The sequence below is a fragment of the Plecotus auritus genome (assembly GCF_963455305.1).
Source record: "Plecotus auritus genome assembly, chromosome: 15".
Lineage (NCBI taxonomy): Eukaryota > Metazoa > Chordata > Mammalia > Chiroptera > Vespertilionidae > Plecotus > Plecotus auritus.
Window position 1 is genome coordinate 13,197,481 of NC_137781.1, and position 9,657 is coordinate 13,207,137.

A 9,657-nucleotide genomic window follows, 5' to 3' on the forward strand; every position below is an offset into this window, starting at 1 on the left:
TGGGAAACAAACAAACAAACACATTTAGTACAACGCCAGAAAAGGCAGGCAGGAGGAAGAGTGAGGAAGAGCCCTCCTTTGGAAATGATTTTAATGCCAAAGAAAGAGAAGACATTTAAGATAGATAAGAGGCCATTTTTACGTCCTTAGGGTTTTTCTATTTCAGCAGTGCATGGAAAGGGAGCTGCTGCTGGGTCACCCTCTGCTTGGGAGATGAGTATTGCAGGTATTAATAGAAGCCAAGGTCAAGAGGCTAAAGGCAGAAAAAAGACTTCTGTGTCCAGCAGAGAACGATAAGCATGTGAACTAATTCCCTCTCCTCATAAGGCTGCAAGTATATCTCCAGGGCAGAAGGGAAGTAAAAGTCTGGAGGAACCAAGACTTCCTTCTTGCAAATCCTAAACTAGTCCAACCAGGCCTGTGCCAGACCTCACTGGGAAAACTCTAACACACAGCAGTCTTATCGCGAAGATCTCTGAGCCCACAGGGTATTTTTCTCGCCCCACACTTGACCTGTTTCCAACCGAGCATTAACACTCTTCAGAGAGAGGTGATTGATCTAAGCCCTAAAAACCAACACCTCCTACTGGGGATGTGCCCGCAACCAAGGTACATGCCCTTGACCGGAATGGAACCTGGGACCTTTCTCTCCTTAGGGTCAGGAGTTTCTGAGAAGCTTGTCCTAGGGGCATGGCTCCAGAAATTAAAAAACAAACAGATAGAGGGGTACCCCAAGTGTAAAGAAGTTGGAAAACTGCTGGTAACCAGAATTAGTTAAGAGCAAGGCTTTGTCCAGCCGCCGTGGCTCAGTGGTTGAGCGTCAACCTAGGAACCAAGAGGTCCCGGTTCCATTCCCGGTCAGGGCACATGCCCAGGTGGTGGGCTCGATCCCCAGTGTGGGTGTGCAGGAGGCAGCCGATCAATGATTCTCTCTCATCATTGATGTTTCTATCTCTCTCTCCCTCTCCCATCCTCTCTGAAATCAATAAAAATATATTTTTTAAAAATCACAAGGAAAAGAGCAGGGCTTTGCAATCTAGTTTCTTTACCATACTTTGCCTCACTTTGCTTATTTGGAAATGATAATAGTGAAAAGAAGATCAGATGGATGCACATTACAGCAGTGCTTGATCTGGAAGAAACGCTCAATAAATGTTTGTAGTTCTTCAAAGAACTGAACCCGTGTAATATTCCCTGGCCATTCTGCATTACTATTTTCCTAACGTCTACCCGGCATAGACTTAATAATTTGACTTTGCTTTGGATTATTTAATGGATGGTGCCTCATTTTTCTTTTCTTTTTAAATCCTCACCCAAGGATATTTTTTTTCCATTGATTTTTAGAGAGAGTGGAGGGAGAGGGAGAGACAGAGAGAAACAATGATGTGAGAAAGACACATCAATTGGTTGCCTCCTGCATGCCCCAACCAGGGCCAGGAGCCTGCAACCGAGGTGCATATCCTTGACCGGAATCGAACCCGGGACCCTTCAGTGCAGGCTGATGCTCTATCCACTGAGTCAAACTGGCTAGGGCTCATTTTTCAAATTTACATTTCTGTAATTACTGTGGAGGCTAAATTGTTTAAAAAAATTGGTTACAGTTGCAATTTTTCCTTTTTAATCTATTTTAACTGTCCAGTTGAACTTTTATTAATTTTTTTTTGCTTTCTTAAATGTATTGGGGTGACACTGGTTAAGAGGGCCATATGGGTTTCAAGTGTAGCTTTCCACGATACACGACCTGGGTGTTGCATTGTGTGTGCCCACCTCCTAAAGTCACGGTTGTACTTTCCTTATTTGCCCTCTCACCTACTATTTCGATGCGATCAAGCATGCAATCAATAACTATAATTCGCCCAGTTGACCACACATTATCAAGGCTGTTGTCGTGTTCACAAAAATCTTCCTAGGGTTCCAAGGTCATTAAAGAGCTGGAATTATCCGTCCCACGGGTTCCCCATCTTTGGAGTAAGCCATGGACACGGAGCGTGGTTGCTGTGATATAAACATGACCTTCCACGAAAAAACATGCCAGGGCCAGAGATGAAATTCAAAGCAGCAGGTCGGGTTTCAGGGCTCACATCACTAGACCATGCAGCCTCTCTGGTTACGGGAAGTAAATATAGACCAGGTGACGCTGTGAACACATTGCACTTCATGTTGCCCATCGCTGCGCGCTTCCCAGCAACAGAAACTAGACCAGCCCCTTATAAGTAGGTCGGCTTGCTCTTCTCCCAGCCGCCTCTGAAATTTCCCTTCTTTTCTTTTCTTTTTTTTAAAAAATATTTTATTGATTTTTTACAGAGAGGAAGGGAGAGGGACAGAGAGTTAGAAACATCGATCAGCTGCCTCCTGCACACCTCCTACTGGGGATGTGTCCGCAACCAAGGTACATGCCCTTGACCGGAATCGAACCTGGGACCTTTCAGTCCGCAGGCCGACGCTCTATCCACTGAGCCAAACCGGTTAGGGCTTCCCTTCTTTTCAAGGCTAATTTTTCCACCTTTGCTCTTTTTAAAATACGTTTGCTTGTTTATTTATTTTAATACATTTTTATTGATTTCAGAGATGAAGGGAAAGGGAGAGGGAGAGAGAGATAGAAACATCAATGATGAGAGAGAATCATTGGTCAGCTGCCTCCTGCCGGCCCCACACTGGGGATGGAGCCCACAACCTGGACATTTGCCCTGATCGGAAATCGAACCGTGACTAAATCTCTTGGAAGTCCCACAAACATACCAAACTGGAACCACATCTCCTCCCCGGGGACCTCCTTCAACTCCTTAGGAAATTGCTGCTACCTGAAAACAAACCCCGCTCCGTTTCCTTTGGGAAAATTGTAGGTCTCAGGTGTAAGTTTCCTCTGCCCTTTCTCCATCACTGTTTTCTATTTTCCCACTATCCCCTGCTGCACAACAAGCCACCTAAGACTTCAAAACACCAAAAAAGGGTCATTTTTCATGATTCTGCGGGATGACCAGGCAGTTCTTTTTTTTTCTTTTTAATTGATTTCAGAGAGAAAGGGAGAGGGAGAGAGAGATAAAAACATCAATGATGAGAGTGAATCATCAATCGACTGTCTCCTGCACATCCCGCCCTGGGGATCGAGCCCACAACCAGGGCATGTGCCCCGACTGGGAATCAAACCGTGACCTCCTGGTTCACAGGTTGACGCTTAATCATGGGGCCACGCTGGCCGGGCAGACCAGGCAGTTCTTCTGCTTTATGTGCTGTGATGTTGGGAGGGCCAGGAGGTCAGCCAACCTTCTTCCATGTGGATGCTGGTTCCTGGCTGGGATATCGACTCAGGCTGTCTGCCGGAGGCCTTGGTTCTCCTCCGTGTAGGCCTCTCCTCCACATGGCTGCTTGGGCCTCCTGACAGCATGGCGGCTGGGTTACAGGAAAGAGCAGCATCAAAAGACGAACTCCAATGTGCCAGCTCTTATAAGCCTCTGTTTACATTATGTGTTCTAACATCCCACTGGCCAAAGCCAGCCAAGTGTGGAGTCCCTGTGGTAGCGGCGGTGTGGTTCAGGGCACCACCAAAATAATAGCCACCGCTCTTCTATGTCGCCTTCACATTTCTGGTCTACCCGGACTACCCTCTCCTGTGCAAACACTGTGTTATCTTTCTTTTCTTGTTTTTTTTTTTTTTTTTTTTTTTTTTTAAATCTTCACCCGAGGATATTTTTCCATTGATTTTTAGGGAGAGTCGAAGACAGAGGGAAAGACAGAGAGAAACATCGATGTGAAAGAAACACATTGATTGGTTGCCTCCGGCACGAGCCCCGACCAGGGCCTGGACCAAGGAGGAGCCTGAACCCGAGGTACATGCACTGGACCAGAATCAAACCCGGGACCCTTCCGTCTGCAGGCCGACACTCTAACCACTGAGCCAAGCCGGCTAAGGCTTTCTTTCCTTTTTTAAAATAAAATACATTTGTTGGCCAGTTAATCATGCTAACTATTCTTGTGTTACATTATGTTAACTATTCTTGTGTTATGTTCTATGAACTATTCCTGTGTCCACTCCTGAATCAGAGGTTGACAAGCATCCAGAGAGGGGAAGTGCCAAGGAAGCCCAGGCCTTCCCTCCGATCAGTTCTGTAACCCAAATCCTAACATCTGTGGTCTGTCTCTTTAACCCCGGGCAGCCTGGCAGTACAGCCACCTTGGGTGTGGATATAGTCCTTGTCCCGGTGCTCAGCCGTTCCATGCAAGGATGCCAGTTTACCCTCCATTTGTTTGCCTGTCGCACCATAATGTTCTGTCCTCATCAACATAGCATATTTCTTCTTTCCTATCAAACTCCCTCTTGCCTCATTTGGTTAAAATATGATTATATGAAGCCCTAGCTGGTTTGGCTCAGTGGATAGAGAGTCAGCATGCAGACTGAAGGGTCCCAGGTTCGATTCTGGTAAAGGGTACATGCCTGGGTTGCAGGCTCGATCCCCAGTAGGGGGCGTGCAGGAGGCAGCCGATCAATGATTCTCTCTCATCATTGATGTTTCTCTCTCTCCCTTCCTCTCTAAAATCAATAAAAATATATTTTAAAAAACATTATTATCTATATATATATAAAAGGCTAATATGCTAAGTGTCTGACATCCGGGTAATGACATGACATAGCAACTCCTAGCTTCCTCTCCCTAGCGACTAGCCTCCTTGCAGTTTCTTCAGCCCAGGAACACGACTTGCTTTATAGCCAGGTGGAAACATTTCACACTTTAACCAAATATCTGTGAAGCATTTTCCCATGTCGCATCTCATTTGATCCTCACAGAAATCCTGGAGTAGGTAGATAGGAGACTTGGTAGAATCCTATTTTCTTTTCATTAGCCAGAAAACGAAGATTTAGAAACTTGACCTGACTGAAAAGAAGTAATAAATGGTGGACCTTGAAAATGACTTCAGGCCCTGACTGGTTTGGCTCAGTGGATAGAGCATCGGCCTATGGACTGAAGGGTCCCAGGTTCGATTCCAGTCAAGGGCATGTACCTTGGTTGCGGGCACATCCCCAGTAGGGAGTGTGCAGGAGACAGCTGACCAATGTTTCTCTCTCATTGATGTTTCTAACTCTCTATCCCTCTCCCTTCCTCTCTGTAAAAAAATCAATAAAATATATTAAGAAAAAAAAAAAGAAAATGACTTCAGGTTTTCTCACTGCACAGAATATAGTCAAACACTGCTGCGGCTAAATATTTTACCTTTTGTTCTCTCTGCATGATCTGATCTACAATAATAATCTGCTTCGTGTTGATATTTACTGCTGTGTTGCTGACAATTACCTGAAAGAGAAGTTGGGATGCTTCACTGGGCTGGAAAAAGTTCAGCTAAATCAGAAAGCAGGTCTAATTAAGCAAGTTTATTCTATATCTATAAAAGGCTAAGGTGACTCACGCATACACAATACATATAAAGCTCTCGCTGGCGCCACTTGCATGGGTGTGTTTCCATCTGTCATTGTCGATCGTGAATTTGGTTGACACTTCTATTATAGAGAAAGGGTGAATAGCGATATTAAAATATTTCTTCTAATTAATTTCCTTTCAATGTGCACAAATCCATGCACCATCATTATAAGGCTAATAGGCAAAGTGTCCCCTCCGGAGTTTGGGAGACCTGGAGTTCAATCACTCACTATGACCACCAGGGGGCAGTGTGGAACATGGCGGGCAACCAGTGGCAGTGGTGGGGGGCGCTGAGGGAGGTAGGGAAGGAGGAGGCCGGGGAGGCAGGGAGGCGGGGTGACAGGGAACCTGATCAGCCCTGATGGCCCGCCAGGCCTAGGGACCCTAGCTGTGCACTAATTCTGTGGACCGGGCCTCTAGTATGAAATAATACTCATAGAGCATTGACTGGAGGGGATTCACCAAAATGCCTTGATCAGAGCTGGCAGGTAGGTTCAAGCTGGCACGTGACCCTATTGGAGTGTCCTGTGGGGAGGTCTCTGAGCTCATGCCCAATCTCCATGGTGATGTCTGGGCTTGGACGGAAGGGATGGTGGGCTTGCCGAGAAGGTATTTTCCACCTCTCCCCCCAGATATTCTAACATTTATCTCTGGACCAAGCTAAAGCACCAGAAAGATGCTCATTTGTGTGAAATTCTTTTGACTTCGTGGATGCACTGAGGGGCTCTTGGCAATAAGCCCGACACTCGCGTTGAGGCTGTGCTGAGAGACAGCTGTTCAGAACCGGATTCTGTATTTGGAGCAGGAAAACGGTGCTGAGGACATGCTATACGACACAGTGTTCCCTCGGAGAGGCCCCTGGGAGAACTCTCCTGAGCATCTGCTCGGCTTTTATCTTATGGGCTCTGTGAACGGGACCACTGATTGTGTTTCTCTCTTGTTTTGGTTGCTAGGAAACACCAGGACAAGGGTGCAGACCTCACTGAGCAAGGGCACTGGACCAGTGGACAAACATTCACATGCTAATTTACTGCTACGGTCACTTTCTTATCACTTTCTTGCAGACTTCCTCCTTCTCTATTTCCCTCCCCCCTCCTTTTTTAACCCCACCTTGCTTGCTTCCTCTCTTTTTTTTTCTCTTGAGTTAACATCCATTGAGAGCATGTGCTCTATGCCTGGCACCGTGTTTAGTGCTGGGCATACAGCCATCATCACCCTCAAAATAGCCCCCATTTGCTTGAGTTTAGAGACCTCCCCACGGGACGCCCACAGGGTTCTTCTCATGTGCCAGCTTGAGCTACCTGCCAGCTCTGATCAAGGCATATTGATGAGGAGTACCCTCCAGTCAATGCTCTGTGAATAATCATGTTTTAACCCAAATGAGGCAAGAGGGGGTTTGAAATTATAGTGGCTGGCAAGAGAGAAGAAATATTCTGTGTTGATGAGGACAGAACATTATAGTGTGACAGGCAAACAAATGGAGGGTAGGTTGCCCCAGCTGGTGTGTCTCAGTGGATAGAGCGTCGGCCTGCAGACTGAAGGGTCCTGGGTTCGATTCTGTTCAAGAGCACATGCCGGGGTTGCGGGCTTGATCCCCATTAGGGGGTGTGCAGGAAGCAGCCGATCAATGATTCTCTCATCATTGATGTTTCTATATCTCTCTGTTCCTCTCCCTTCCTCTCTGAATTTAAAAAAAAATTTTTTTTTCTAAAACACACACACACACACACACACACACACACACACACACACTCAAATAGCCATAGCTACTCATAGCCACTCATGGCTACAGAAAATAAACCTAGTATTTAATGCAACTTAGTGTTTAGCGCTGCTTACTATTTATTGAGTATATTGGTCACTCCGTGGTCCCTTCTCCGGACAGGATCCTAGTGACCTACCCACCTAGGCACACCATGCTTGCCCTGGTCGTTCTCAGGTCATCTGTTCTGTCCCTATGTACTCCACAGATCAATCAGTCTGACTGCCCCTTCCATATACATCTAGAGTGTGCAGCCTTTCATAAGAACACAAACACAACGTTTCTCAGAAGGATTAAAGAATGGGAAACGAGCCCTGGCCAGTTTGGCTCAGTAGATAGAGCCTCGGCCTGCAGACTGAAGGGTCCCAGGTTTGACTCCCATCAAGGGCACATGCCTGGGTTTCGGGCTCAATCCCCTGTAGAGGGTGTGCAGGAGGCAGCCGATCAATGATTCTCTCTCATCATATCTCTCTCCCTCTCCCTTCCTCTCTGAAATCAATAAAAAAAAAAAAAAAAAAAAATATATATATATATATATATATATATATATATATATATATATATATATATAAAGAATGGGAAACAAGCATGTGAAGAGTGGAAGAGGAGAGAGCGAGCCATGGGCTGGAGGCTAGGTGTGACGTGGGGGCCGACTTCCACTTTATTCTCCTGGAAGGGCCTCACTGGGTGCACCTCCCTGCCCAGCAGCGTTCTTTCTTCGTTCCTACTTCGTGGTGACAGTTCCCTGGCGTTCTGCTTTCACTTCCTCTCCCCGACAGAAACAGGCACGGCGAAGGGCCCTTCTATTTAATTCCTGCATCAGTCAATTCTGTTTGAATTGACACAACAAAGAACTGTGTCTTTCTCTTCAGAGGATGGGCAGTGTGCGGACCTCCATGTTTCTATTTTTGCCTCCGGGAAGCTCGGAGTCAAAAGTTCATAGCTATGCTATCAGCCTTCATGGCTTGCAAGATTGGGGCTCTTGAAAAAAACCCACAAAAAATCAATCAAACAACTTTATTGCCTGAATGCCTTGTATTTTAGTGTTGTTGTTAATTCTCACCAAGGATATTTTCTCATTGATTTTCAGAGAGAGTGGAAGGGAGGGAGGGAGAGACAGAGAGGAACATCGATGTGAGAGAGACACATCGATTGGTTGCCTCCTGCACGTGCCCCAACCAGGGCCAGGGAACTTGCAACAAGGTGGTGCCCTTGACCGGAATTGAACCCGGGACCTGGGACCCTTCAGTCCACAAGCTGACGTTCCGTGGGCAAACTATGGCCCGCGGGCCGGATCCGGCCCATTCGGCTGTTCTATCCGGCCCGCGGAGCCGAAAGAGCGGAGGGTTCTCTTGCTCTCCCCTCTGCTCCTTTACTTTGAATTTATATTAGTTCACACAAACACTCCATCCATGCTTTTGTTCCGGCCCTCCGGTCCAGTTTAAGAACCCATTGTGGCCCTCGAGTCAAAAAATTTGCCCACCCCTGTTCTATCCACTGAGCCAAACCAGCTAGGGCTAAATGCCTTGTAGTTTAAGTCATATTCATCCCCTTTCAAGAGAGTAGGAACTTATTCATTACTGGTCTGTACAGAGCAGAACTCCAGAGAGACCTCAGACTTCTGGGCAATGAATGAGTCACCTGGCCAACTCTGTAGTGTGTCCACCCACCATTTCCACAGTGCCCAGCATGGTGCTTGCTGCTGGTTGGCTGTGGCATCGGGGGTAGAGTGACGTAACATCAGAAAACCTGAATTCAAATTCATCCTCTTTCTCTTCTTAGCCCTTTGACACTGGGCAAAACCTCTCATCTCTTTGAGCTCCCATTTCTTCATCCACAGGGAGTGTTGTGAGGATCAAAGGAGATAATGTCGGTGGAATTACTTTGTTATTTACTTATTTATCCTCACCCGAGGATATTTTTCCATTAATTTTTGTTTGTTTGTTGTTTGTTTTTTAGAGAGTAGAAGAGAGGGAGAGAGAAACATCCATGTGAGAAAAACATGTATATTGTCTGCCTCCTGCATGACCTTGACCAGGGTCCAGGCTGGGGAGAAGCCTGCAACCAAGGTACATGCCCTTGACCGGAATCGAAACCAGGACCCTTCGGTCCACAGGCCGATGCTCTATCCACTGAGCCAAAACAGCCAGGACTAGAATTCGTTTATAACAGGCGTCCTCAAACTACGGCCTGCGGGCCACATGCGGCCTGCCGAGGACATTTATCCGGCCCGCCAGGTTCCGCTGCCTGTCCTGCTTAGCAGCCGACTCGTTCCGGGCCCGCAGTGCGCATAGGAATTTGTTCATAGTCCCTTGCAGACTCTGAGGGAGCAGCTCTCAGGGGTGGGGTGTTGGATGCCTCTGCCATTGAGTTCACATGCCCAGGGCAGGGCTGCTCTGCTGGTGGCAGTGCTGACCAACCCGTCAGGTGGCCGTCTCTTTATCATTCTCTTCGACTCTGCCCTCTTCCTGGGACATCGAATTC